Here is a 13,817-nt window from a genome sequence, read left to right as displayed (position 1 = left end):
TAGCGGTCGCGCGGTTCCAGACTGTAGCGCCTAGGACCGCTCCGCCACTCCGGCCGGCGTAATGCCAACAGTGAAGTACGTAAAAGGTGGTGTTGCTGTATGTGGGCATCTTTCGTGGTTACGTGTGGTCGCTTTATCGCGCTGAAGAAACCGCTAAATGCGGAAAGATATAAATATATTTTACAGTATTGTGTATTGCTAACAGGCAACGGCGTTGCCGCAGTGGATACACCGGTTCCCGTCAGATCGCCGAAGTAAAGCGCTGTCGGGCGTGGTCGGCACTTGGATGAGTGACCATCCGGGCCGTCATGTGCTGTTGCCATTTTTCGGGGTGCATTCAGCCTCGTGATGCCAACTGAGGAGCCACTCGACCGAATAGTAGCGGCTCCGGTCAAAGAACACCATCGTAACGACCGGGAGAGCGGTGTGCTGACCACACGCCCCTCCTATCAGCATCCTCAGCTGAGGATGACACGGAGGTCGGATGGTCCCGATGGCCACTTGTGGCCTGAAGACGGAGTGCTTCATATTGCTAACAGCAACGGAACATTTTGGAGATAATAATAACTTGTAACAGCATGAGAATGGACAATGTCATAAAGCAGAGTGTGAACCAATGGTTTGTAGACAATAGCATTAATGTAACAGAGTGGCCTGGTAGAGTCTAACAGTAATACCATCTCTGGTTTCAGCTCTCGAGGAAGAATAGTCTGCCATTTCTCCACAGACATTCAGATAACTCACTGAAAGTGTCCCAACAGACATCAAGCCATCATAAGCTGAAGGACGGACACACCACTTATTAATTCGCCCGATAGGCGTCCGGATACTTTTGGCCACTTAGTGTATCTGTCACTTAACAATATTCCTCTGATTACCAACAACGAGTTGAATCTCTATGCGTCCATTACACGTAATGTCTTGACTAATCCGGAGCACATCGAAACCAAATCGATCTCTTTCTACAATGTACGTATCACTGAATCAATCATCACTTTCCTTCCCGCACATATGCGACGAGTACGTTATTTAATACCAAAGTGAAGTGCAATTGTGAAAGATGATACCTTTATTACCCAATCTACATGTTGCTGATTCCACAAAAAATTGACCCCTTTCTGAACTACCTAGTGAAAGGCACTTTGGGTAAGGCGCTAGACGTGCGTTGGGCACAACTGGGGTCAAATCACTAACGTGATTTAGGTTTTCCGTCGTTTCCCTAAATCGTAACAGCAAATAGCGTGTCGTTTCAATCCCCATCTTGTCCGTTCCGAGCTTATGCTCCAATGATAACCTAATCGACGAATCTGACGCTCTTCACCCGTTTCTAAATATTAATTACGGTCACATGAGACATGAGTTTTCAGTAACTGGTATTTGAATGCGAAATATGGGAAAAATTTTCCAGCTAACACTGTTTCCTCCGTTCGATGATATCTGATATTACCTGCTCGTATGGTGTAATGTGATGCGCGCTATCTTGCTAGACAGGGAGGTGAGCTAAATCCAGATCGGATACGCACGGCGAATTGACAACTGTGGGCTTGTACACCAGCCAGTCTGTGGGTTTTAGGCGATTTCCCACGCATGTTTATGGAAATGCTTGACTGGTCCCCGACGCCCGCCACAGAAAATACGATACACAGTTAAAATACTATCACACACACAATGAAATTTACACTTTTCAAAGACGAAGGGCGCACTTGACTTCCCACCCTTGGGTTACTTTGACAACTGTGGCGTCAGGAAGAGCATCCGACCACAAAGTTAAGGGAAAAAAAAGTTTTCCTAATTCATCGGATCCCGCACTAGACGAGATAAACGCTACAGAAACAAGACGATAGTTGCTGACGTACCTGCGAAAAATTGGCATCTTTAATATTTAGCTATAACACAAAGCATTTACATTGAGGTTACATAATTCTAGATGGCTTTAATGATCTTCGTGGAGAAATTATTCATCCGTGTGTTGCCTATACGGAGGCTGTTGGGCCTGCTTTCATGCGGTGACGACGAAATAATTGTCAGAGCTCCCGCAGGCCTCACAGGTATGCTTCATTGTGTTAAACACTTCTGCAGAGGAAATAATAAAACCTATGAAACAAGCTTGCAGTTATTTTCGTCCAGCACGTCTGTCCTTGAGCTTATAATAACCGACTGCCTCAAGTGGTGACGTAGATTCACGCGAAGCGCAGTTCGTGAGTGACGTCTGCTGTTTTCACTTTGCACCATCACCGCCACAGCCGGCGTAAGAGGAAGTGCTGCATTGACGTAGGACATGTCCATTCAGCATCTCATAATTATCTCTTCATCTCATGGCATTTACTTTTAGTAGGACATAGGTGACGCCTTTAGTAACACAGAGAAATCCCACCGTGTAACTAACGACAGAAAATCGTGTTGTGGGCTGTTTGCCGTCACATCATCGAACAGTGCCATAAATAAATTGAGTGGTTAAATCACAGGAAGGGTTGACGTGTTCGATGTTTCATGACTAACGACAAAATGTTGCAGCTAGATGTTGCACATTGTGACCACCTGCTCGAGTTCTCGGCTGGACTTATTATGCACCGACGTTGCGCCTGTTACCAGTTAACCCTGATGTTCAAGGCAACACATATGCCCCATATCCTACTTCTCGATGTTCTCTCCAAAGCAAAAGTACTTAATTACTACGTTCTGTTTCACAGTCTCAGTTTTGCATGGAAGGCAGAACGATCAATAAAAAGCAGGTTGTTGTTGTTGTTGTTGTTGTTGATGTTGTTGTGGTCTTCAGTCCTGAGACTGGTTTGATGCAGCTCTCCATGCTACTCTATCCTGTGCAAGCTTCTTCATCTCCCGGTACCTACTGCACCCTACATCCTTCTGAATCTGCTTAGTGTATTCATCTCTTGGTCTCCCTCTACGATTTTTACCCTCCACGCTGCCCTCCAATACTAAATTGGTGATCCCTCGATGTCTCAGAACATGTCCTACCAACCGATCCCTTCTTCTAGTCAAGTTGTGCCGCAAGCTCCCCTTCTCCCCAATTCTATTCAATACCTCCTCATTAGTTATGTGATCTACCATCTAATCTTCAGCATTCTTCTGTAGCACCACATTTCGAAATCTTCTATTCTCTTCTTGTCTAAACTATTTATCGTCCACGTTTCACTTCCATACATGGCTACACTCCGTACAAATACTTTCAGAAACGACTTCCTGACATTTAAATCTATACTCGATGTTAACAAATTTTTCTTCTTCAGAAACGCTTTCCTTGCCATTGCCAGTCTACATTTTATATCCTCTCTACTTCGACCATCATCAGTTATTTTGCTCCCCAAATAGCAAAACTCCCTTACTACTTCAAGTGTCTCATTTCCTAATCCTAAGCTGGTTGTGAGTCTTAATAATCTTCGTAATTTATTGAATTTTTTTCCTCTACATATTTCTCACAGTTATGAAAGCTGCAACTTAAGCGCTAACATAGCGCCATACTAAAGCATAAGTAGCATTTACGAGGCATGTCGTACCCCTAACGTATACTATCAGCCTGTGTCTTTCCTCTCTTTCAGTGGTGCACTCGCTCCAGGGTTAAAACAGTTATCACATTTTAACATATTTACGAAGACCACTAACAAATCTACAAAATTATGTTAAATATAAACAATAAAATTTTAAAAAATATTTGAAACTCGTTGCGCCATTCTCCAAGTATCATTAGCAGCCGCGGTTTCACAAGATCCAGAAAGGATAGAACGGAAAATTGGAAATTTGTGTTAATGTCTTATGGAACCAAACTGCGGAGGTCATCGGTCCCTACGCTTACACACCATCTAACTTAAACTAACTACGCTAACAACAAAACACACACACACCCATGCTCGAGGGAGGACTCAAGCCTCCGACGGGGGGTGGGAGGGTGGGGGTGGGGGGGTAGCCGCGCGGACCGTGACCGTGACAAGACCCCCTTAGAGCGCGCGGCCACTCCGCACGGCCGAAAACGACGTATTGCGATAGATACTGCGACAGATGGCAGTATCGGCAACTGGTGGTGCAGGTAGTAGGTCGTGTCACACACAGTAAGCTTATGCATTTGTAAATATAATGGCATCGAAATACACTCCTGGAAATGGAAAAAAGAACACATTGACACCGGTGTGTCAGACCCACCATACTTGCTCCGGACACTGCGAGAGGGCTGTACAAGCAATGATCACACGCACGGCACAGCGGACACACCAGGAACCGCGGTGTTGGCCGTCGAATGGCGCTAGCTGCGCAGCATTTGTGCACCGCCGCCGTCAGTGTCAGCCAGTTTGCCGTGGCATACGGAGCTCCATCGCAGTCTTTAACACTGGTAGCATGCCGCGACAGCGTGGACGTGAACCGTATGTGCAGTTGACGGACTTTGAGCGAGGGCGTATAGTGGGCATGCGGGAGGCCGGGTGGACGTACCGCCGAATTGCTCAACACGTGGGGCGTGAGGTCTCCACAGTACATCGATGTTGTCGCCAGTGGTCGGCGGAAGGTGCACGTGCCCGTCGACCTGGGACCGGACCGCAGCGACGCACGGATGCACGCCAAGACCGTAGGATCCTACGCAGTGCCGTAGGGGACCGCACCGCCACTTCCCAGCAAATTAGGGACATTGTTGCTCCTGGGGTATCGGCGAGGACCATTCGCAACCGTCTCCATGAAGCTGGGCTACGGTCCCGCACACCGTTAGGCCGTCTTCCGCTCACGCCCCTACATCGTGCAGCCCGCCTCCAGTGGTGTCGCGACAGGCGTGAATGGAGGGACGAATGGAGACGTGTCGTCTTCAGCGATGAGAGTCGCTTCTGCCTTGGTGCCAATGATGGTCGTATGCGTGTTTGGCGCCGTGCAGGTGAGCGCCATAATCAGGACTGCATACGACCGAGGCACACAGGGCCAACACCCGGCATCATGGTGTGGGGAGCGATCTCCTACACTGGCCGTTCACCACTGGTGATCGTCGAGGGGACACTGAATAGTGCACGGTACATCCAAACCGTCATCGAACCCATCGTTCTACCATTCCTAGACCGGCAAGGGAACTTGCTGTTCCAACAGGACAATGCACGTCCGCATGTATCCCGTGCCACCCAACGTGCTCTAGAAGGTGTAAGTCAACTACCCTGGCCAGCAAGATCTCCGGATCTGTCCCCCATTGAGCATGTTTGGGACTGGATGAAGCGTCGTCTCACGCGGTCTGCACGTCCAGCACGAACGTTGGTCCAACTGAGGCGCCAGGTGGAAATGGCATGGCAAGCCGTTCCACAGGACTACATCCAGCATCTCTACGATCGTCTCCATGGGAGAATAGCAGCCTGCATTGCTGCGAAAGGTGGATATACACTGTACTAGTGTCTATGTGCCTGTGGTTCTGTCAGTGTGATCATGTGATGTATCTGACCCCAGGAATGTGTCAATAAAGTTTCCCCTTCCTGGGACAATGAATTCACGGTGTTCTTATTTCAATTTCCAGGAGTGTATTAGTCGACTTGTGGGTGCGTTATAAACTCATTCTCGACTGAATATGTTAGTTTACGAGCCTAAATGTCATCATTTGCGGGAAGTTTTAATTTTCTGCTTTGGCATGAACGAATCTGTGGCTGAGGCTCATAAAATGCTGGGTAAGTCACCCATTAGTGGGGTGAGGCACCTATTGGTGAAATAACATGCAGAGAATGGGTCATCGCAACAAGAACGGTTATTCTGACGTCGAGGACCGCCGTGGCGGTGGAAGAGAGAAGGTTTTCGAAGGTATTGAAACCGATGGTGACAATCACACGAGATCTAAAGCAACTGATGAGTGTGAGTCGAGCACAAACGGCCGTGACACAGCGATAGATGTGGAAAGCTGATTTTTCACATTGACAGTGCTCGACACCATGTCGCAAAACTCATCGAAACATACTTAGAAGCGTTGAACGGGAAGTTCTACTCCAGACGACATATCTTCCAGTTGTTGCTCCATCTGGCTAACACGAGTTTTGATCTGCGGCACACGGCCTGACAGATCAGCAAAAAAATTGTTCAAATGGCTCTGAGCACTATGGGACTCAACTGCTGAGGTCATTAGTCCCCTAGAACTTAGAGCTAATTAAACCTAACTAACCTAAGGACATCATAAACATCCGTGCCCGAGGCAGAATTCGAACCTGCGACCGTAGCGGTCTTGCGGTTCCAGACTGCAGCGCCTTTAACCGCACGGCCACTTCGGCCGGCTGACAGATCAGCACCTCTGGTCATATGAACAAGAGTAAAATTGTATCGGTTCAAGAATCTTCCCAACAGATGTGCACTTTTCCACCTCGGGATCCGTATGCTGCCAGAAAGATGGGAGAAAGTAGAGGTTAGCGATGGCCAATACTTTGCATCGTAATTTGTTTTTAAATTTTTCACAATAAAGCCTCGAACATCGAGAAAAAAATGGCGAAGGCAAAGTTGTAGACCCAATACATTGATCATTTTTATGTACGCTGCTGTGCTAAACTTAAAGACGAGATACATAAAGTTACGTAACATATTAACTACCCACTGGAAATGTATGTTACTCTGGAAGCATGTTGCTAGTGTTCTCCCGGTCGTGCACAGGAAGGTGGACGCCATATGACGTGAGATCAGCGTGACTCTAATGTGGATGGCTTCGCAATACGAGGCACTTGAAAGAAAGGGGAAATGCAGTATGTGTCAGTCAGCGAGCACTTACGGCACGCTGAGGTAGTGTTCTTCATTACAACATGACCAAGAGACAATATTTGGAGGACTTCACACACGGAAGAATCATTGCCACCTAGAAAAAGGACAAAGTGTGACGACTGTAGCCCAAGAAAAAATATCCTATTAAGAACTATGTCCTGCCTTTTGCAACGTCCAAGGAAACATCATATCACGGTGACTTCAGTGAAATTATTCTCCTTGAATAAAAATGTTATTTTTCGTCGTCTCATTGCCTATTTCTTTCACTTATAGGGGTTGGACAAAAATATGCAAAAACCGAGAGAAATGCATGCTTGGACATAAAAGCAGATGATAGCCAAGCCTGAAGGTTGGCAGGATGATGATGACGAAAATATAAAATAAACTACTAAAAATAAACGCAAAACATGTCTTTAAAACAGCAGATAAAAATTCGCTTGATGCATTCCTAAGAGACAGTCTCCATTCCATTCATGCTAATTACTCTACCGGCCATTAAAATTACTACGAAGATGACGTGCTACAGACGCGAAATTTAACCGACAGGAAGAAGATGCTGTGATACGCAAAAGATTAGCTTTTCAGAGCATTCACACAAGCTTGGCGCCGGTGGCGACACCTACAACGTGCTGACATGGGGAGAGGTTCCAACCGATTTCTCATACATAAACAGCAGTTGACCGGCGTTGCCTGGTGAAACGTTGTTGTGATGCCTCGTGTAAGGAGGAGAAATGCGTACCATCACGTTTCCGACTGTGATAAAGGTCGGATTGTAGCCTATCGGATTGCGGTTTATCGTATCGCGACATTGCTGCTCGCGTTTGTCGAGATCCAATGACTGATAGCAGAATATGGAATCGGTGGGTTCAGGAGGGTAATACGGAACGCCGTGCTGGATCCCAACGGCCTCGTATCACTAGCAGTCGAGATGATAGGCATCTTATCCGCATGGCTGTAACGGATCGTGCAGCCACGTCTCGATGCCTGAGTCAACAGATGCGGACGTTTGAAAGACAACAACCATCTGCACGAACAGTTCGACGACGTTTGCAAAAAATGGTTCAAATGGCTCTGAGCACCATGGGGCTTAACTGTTGTGGTTATCAGTCCCCTAGAACTTAGAACTACTTAAACCTAACTAACCTATCAAACACATCCATGCCCGAGGCAGGATTCGAATCTGCGACCGTAGCGCCTACAACCGCTCGGCTACTCCGGCCGGCGACGTTTGCAGCAACATGGACTATCAGCTCGGAGACCGTGGCTGCGGTTACCCTTGACACTGCATCACAGACAGGAGCGCCTGCGGTGGTGTACTCAACGACGAACCTGGGTGCACGAATGGCAAAAACACATTTTTTCGGATGAATCGAGGTTCTGTTTACAGCATCATGATGGTCGCCTCCGTGTGTGGTGACATCACGGTGAACGCACACCGGAAGCGTGTATTCGTCATCGCCATACTGGCGTATCCCCCAGCGTGATGGTATGGGGTGCCATTGGTTACACGTCTCGGTCACCTCTTGTTCACATTGACGGTACTTTGAACAGTGGACGTTACATTTCAGGTTTGTTGCGACCCGTGGCTTTACCCTTCATTCGATCCCTGTGAAACCCTACATTTCAGCAGGATAATGCACGACCGCATGTTGCAGTTCCTGTACGGGCCTTTCTGGATACAGAAAATGTTCGATTGCTGCCCTGGTCAGCACATTCTCCAGACCTCTCACCAATTGAAAACGTCTGGTCAATGGTGGCCGAGCAACTGGCTCGTAACAATACGCCAGTCACTACTCTTGATGAACTGTGGTATCGTGTTGAAGCTGCATGGGCAGCTGTACCTGTACACGCCATCCAAGCTTTGTTTCACTCAATGCCCAGGCGTATCAAGGCCATTATTACGGCCAGAGGTGGTTGTTTTGGGTACTGACTTCTCAGGATCTATGAACCCAAACTGCGTGAAACTGTAATCACATGTCAGTTCTAGCATAATATATTTGTCCAATGAATACCCGTTTATCATCTGCATTTGTTCTTGGTGTAGCAATTTTAGTGGCCAGTAGTGTATGTAAGTGTAGATCAGATATGGCTCAAATTCAAAGATACAGTATCGACAGCAATAGATAGATTCTTACCGCATAAGTTAATAAGAGACGGGACTGATCCACGATGGTGCACAAAACACGTCAGAAAACTGTTGCAGAAGGAACGAAAAAAGCATGCCAAATTCAAAAGAACGCAAAATCCCCAAGACTGGCTAAGTTTCACAGAAGCTCGAAATTTAGTAACGACGTCAATGCGAGATGCTTTTAATAGTTTTTACAATGAAACATTGTCTCAAAGTATGGCAGAAAACCCAAAGGGATTCTGGACGTATATAAAGCACCCTAGAGGCAAGAAACAGTCAATACCGTCACTGCGCGATAGCGATGGAAATGTTACCGATGATGGTGTCACTAAAGCGGCGCTTCTAAATACAGTTTTCCGCAATTCCTTCACGAAAGATGATGAAGTAAATATTCCAAGATTCTAAACCAGAACAGCTGTTGGCATGAGTGACATAAAAGCAGATATCTTAGGTGTTGCAAAACAACTCAAATTACTTAAGAAAGGCAAGTCTTTCGGTCCAGATGGTATAACAATCAGGTGCCTTTCAGAGTATGCAGACAAAATAGCGCCTTTCTTAGCAATCATATACAACCGATCACTTGACGAAAGGTCTGTTCCTAAAGACTGGAAAGTAGCACAGGTCACACCAATATTTAAGAAAGGAAATAGGAGTAACCCATTGAACTACAGACCCATATCACTGACCTCAATTTGCAGTAGGATTTTGGATCATATGCTGTACTCTAACAATATGAACCACCTTGAAGAAAATGACTTATTGATACATAACCAACACGGATTCAGAAAATATCGTTCTTGTGCCACACAGATAGCTCTTTATTCCCATGAAGTAATGAGTGCTGTTCGTGAAGGGATCTCAGATCGATTTCATATTCCTATATTTCCGGAAGGCTTTCGATACCGTTCCTCACAAGTGACTATTAATCAAATTGCGTGCATATGGAGTATTGTCTCAATTGTGTGACTGTATTCGTGATTTCCTGTCAGAGAGGTCACAGTTCGTAGTGATAGACGGTAAATTGTCGAGTAGAACACAAGTGATATCTGGCGTACCGAAGGTAGTGTCATAGGCCCTCTGCTGTTCCTGGTTTACGTAAATGATTTAGTTGATAATCTGAGCAGCCCCATTAGATTGTTTGCAAATGTTGCTGTGATGTACCGTCCAGTAAAATCATCCGAGGATCAATTCCAATTACAAAATGATCTAGAGAGAATTTCTGTATGGTGCGAAAAGTGACAATTGGTACTAAACAAAGGAAAGTGCAAAGTCATCCACATGGGTACTAAAATTTTGGGTATACGATAAATCGCACAAATCTAAGTGCTGTCAATTCGACTAAATACCTAGGAATTACAATTATGAGCTACTTAAATTGGAAAAACCACATAGATAATATTGTGGGGAAGGAGAAACAAAGACTGCGCTTTGTTGGCAGAACACTTAGAAAATGCGATGAACCCACTAAAGAGACAGCCTAAATTACACTTTCTGTCCTCTGCTGGAATATTGCTGCGCGGTATGGGATCCTTACCACGTACGATTGACGGAGAACATCGAAAAAGTGCAAAGAAGGGCAGCCCGTTTCGCAATAGGGGTGAGAGTGTAACTGACATGATACGCTAGTTGGAGTGGCATCCACTGAAAGAAAGGCGGTTTTCTTTGCGGCGATATCTATTTATGAAATTTCAATCACCAACTTTCTCTTCCGAATGCGAAAATATTTTATTGACACCCACCTACGAGGGAGAAATGATCATCATAATAAAATAAGAGGAATCAGAGCTTGAACGGAAAGATTTAGGTGTTCCTTTTTCTCACGCGCCATTCGAGAGTGGAGTGGTAGAGAAGTAGTATAAAAATGGTTCGATGAACCCTCTGCCAGGCACTTGAGTGTGAATAGCAGAGTAACCATGTAGATTGAAACGGTACAGTAGTTTCCGCTCTATAAGCAGCAGGTTTCGCTGCTCGCTCGCACCGAGAAATACAAACAGAGGCGGCACTGCCGCCAATTTTATTGCACGACGCGGCCGGCCGCGGGTGCAGCAGAACCCATGTGGACGGATGGAAGGAAATGTGTCAGGCTTCATAATACGTATTTATATGTGACGTGTATTATGCATTTCTAGTACGTGAATGTGAATCTGCACATGAACTTTCCTCATCCTCCTCACACCTTTCCGTAAAGCGTGGCCAAATCTTAGTTGGGAAGTAGTTCTGTAGTATAGTAGTGCCAACCTCACTCCTGGGTAGGGGATCAGAGAGACATCACAGGCAGGTAAAAAGTCAAAGACGTTCCAGTGTCACAAGATTTGGGGTGGAGAGGTTGGTCACAGCCAAGTGGTTCGACCATCCCCTCCACCGGGGCCCAGGAAGACCTCCGGGTGCCCGCCATATTCGAGGAGTGTTACAGAAGACAGGTAAGTGAGCAGACGTGCCATCAGTGCGTCTGTCTCAATGTTCAAGCATGGAAGAAAGGTATATGAATATTTGTACTTATTCTTTTATTTCCAGCTTCGGATTGTGTAAGGAAATGAATGTTCTCGTTTAATTTCGGAAATTTGACCCCTTGTGTTAATGTATCTGGTCCCCAGTTTGCCCGTTATCCTCCTCACGTATTGGATGTCCTATGTAAAATATTGGGAGACTTTGGTGGTATACATTTGGCCAACGCAATTCCGTCTTGCCAGTAGAAATGTGCGTGCAGATTAGTATAAATTTTTTTTTTGTCATCAGTCTACTGACTGGTTTGATGCGGCCCGCCACGAATTCCTTTCCTGTGCTAACCTCTTCATCTCAGAGTAGCAGTTGCAACCTACGTCCTCAATTATTTGCTTGACGTATTCCAATCTCTGTCTACCTCTACAGTTTTTGCCCTCCACAGCTCCCTCTAGTAACATGGAAGTCATTCCCTCATGTCTTAGCAGATGTCCTATCATCCTGTACCTTCTCCTTATCAGTGTTTTCCACATGTTCCTTTCCTCTCCGATTCTGCGTAGAACCTCCTCATTCCTTACCTTATCAGCCCACCTAATTTTCAACATTCGTCTATAGCACCACATCTCAAATGCTTCAATTCTCTTCTGTTCCGGTTTTCCTACAGTCCATGTTTCATTACCATACAATGCTGTACTCCAGACGTACAACCTCAGAAATTTCTTCCTCAAATTAAGGCCGATATTTGATATTAGTAGACTTCTCTTTGCCAGAAATGCTTTTTTGCCATAGCGAGTCTGCTTTTGATGTCCTCCTTGCTCCGTCCGTCATTGGTTATTTTACTGCCTAGGTAATAGAATTCCGTAACTTCATTGACTTCGTGACCATCAATCCTGATGTTAAGTTTCTCGCTGTTCTCATTTCTACTACTTCTCATTACCTTCGTCTTTCTCCGATTTACTCTCAAACCATACTGTGTACTCATTAGACTGTTCATTCCATTCAGCAGATCATTTAATTCTTCTTCACTTTCACTCAGGATAGCAATGTCATCAGCGAAACGTATCATTGATATCCTTTCACCTTGTATTTTAATTCCACTCCTGAACCTTTCTTTTATTTCCATAATTGCTTCCTCGATGTACAGATTGAAGAGTAGGGGCGAAAGGCTACAGCCTTGTCTTACACCCTTCTTAATACGAGCACTTCGTTCTTGATCGTCCACTCTTATTATTCCCTCTTGGTTGTTGTACATATTGGATATGACCCGTCTCTCCCCATAGCTTACCCTCACTTTTTTCAGAATCTCTAACAGCTTGCACCATTTTATATTGTCGAACGCTTTCTCCAGGGCGACAAATCCTATGAAAGTGTCTTGATTTTTCTTTAGCCTTGCTTCCATTATTAGCCGTAACGTCAGAATTGCCTCTCTCGTCCCTTTACTTTTCCTAAAGCCAAACTGATCGTCACCTAGCGCATTCTCAATTTTCTTTTCCATTCTTCTGTGTATTATTCTTGTAAGCAGCTTTCCATGCATGAGCTGTTAAGCTGATTGTGCGATAATTCTCGCACTTGTCAGCTCTTGCGTCTTCGGAACTGTGTGGATGACGCTTTTCCGAAAGTCAGATGGTATATCGCCAGACTCATATATTCTACACACCAACGTGAATAGTCGTTTTGTTGCCACTTCCCCCAATGGTTTTAGAAATTCTGATGGAATGTTATCTATCCCTTCTGCCTTATTTGATCGTAAGTCCTCCAAAGCTCTTTTAAATTCCGATTCTAATACTGGATCCCCTATCTCTTCTAAATCGACTCCTGTTTCTTCTTCTATCAAATCAGACAAATATTCACCCTCATAGAGGCTTTCAATGTATTATTTCCGCCTGCATCTCGTGGTCGTGCGGTGGCGTTCTCGCTTCCCACGCCCGGGTTCCCGGGTTCGATTCCCGGCGGGGTCAGGAATTTTCTCTGCCTCGTGATGGCTGGGTGTTGTGTGCTGTCCTTAGGTTAGTTAGGTTTAATTAGTTCTAAGTTCTAGGCGACTGATGACCCCAGCAGTTGAGTCGCATAGTGCTCAGAGCCATTTGAACCATTTTTTTGTATTCTTTCCACCTATCTGCTCTTTCCTCTGCATTTAACAGTGGATTTCCCGTTGCACTCTTAATGTTACCACCGTTGATTTTAATGTCACCAAAGGTTGTTTTGACTTTCCTGTATGCTGAGTCTATCCTTCCGACAATCATATCTTTTTCGATGTCTTCACATTTTTCCTGCAGCCATTTCGTCTTAGCTTCCCTGCACTTCCTATTTATTTCATTCCTCAGCGACTTGTATTTCTGTATTCCTGATTTTCGCGGAACATGTTTGTACCTCCTCCTTTCATCAATCAACTGAAGTATTTCTTCTGTTACCCATGGTTTCTTCGCAGCTACCTACTTTGTACCTATGTTTTCCTTCCCAACTTCTGTGACGGCCCTTTTTAGAGATGTCCATTCCTCTTCAACTGTACTGCTTACTGCGCTATTCCTTATTGCTGTATCAT

The 13,817-nt window shown here is 45.4% G+C and overlaps 1 pseudogene; it reads left to right on the top strand.

Moving 5' to 3' along the window:
* The first annotated feature begins 204 nt into the window (after positions 1 to 204).
* Positions 205 to 322, top strand: LOC124597115 (annotated as a pseudogene).
* Positions 323 to 13,817: the final 13,495 nt, after the last annotated feature.

The sequence above is a fragment of the Schistocerca americana genome, chromosome 2, assembly GCF_021461395.2.
Source record: "Schistocerca americana isolate TAMUIC-IGC-003095 chromosome 2, iqSchAmer2.1, whole genome shotgun sequence".
Taxonomy (NCBI): Eukaryota; Metazoa; Arthropoda; class Insecta; order Orthoptera; family Acrididae; genus Schistocerca; species Schistocerca americana.
The sequence above is the reverse complement of the archived record's forward strand: the minus strand, read 5'-3'. Positions and strand labels throughout refer to the sequence as shown.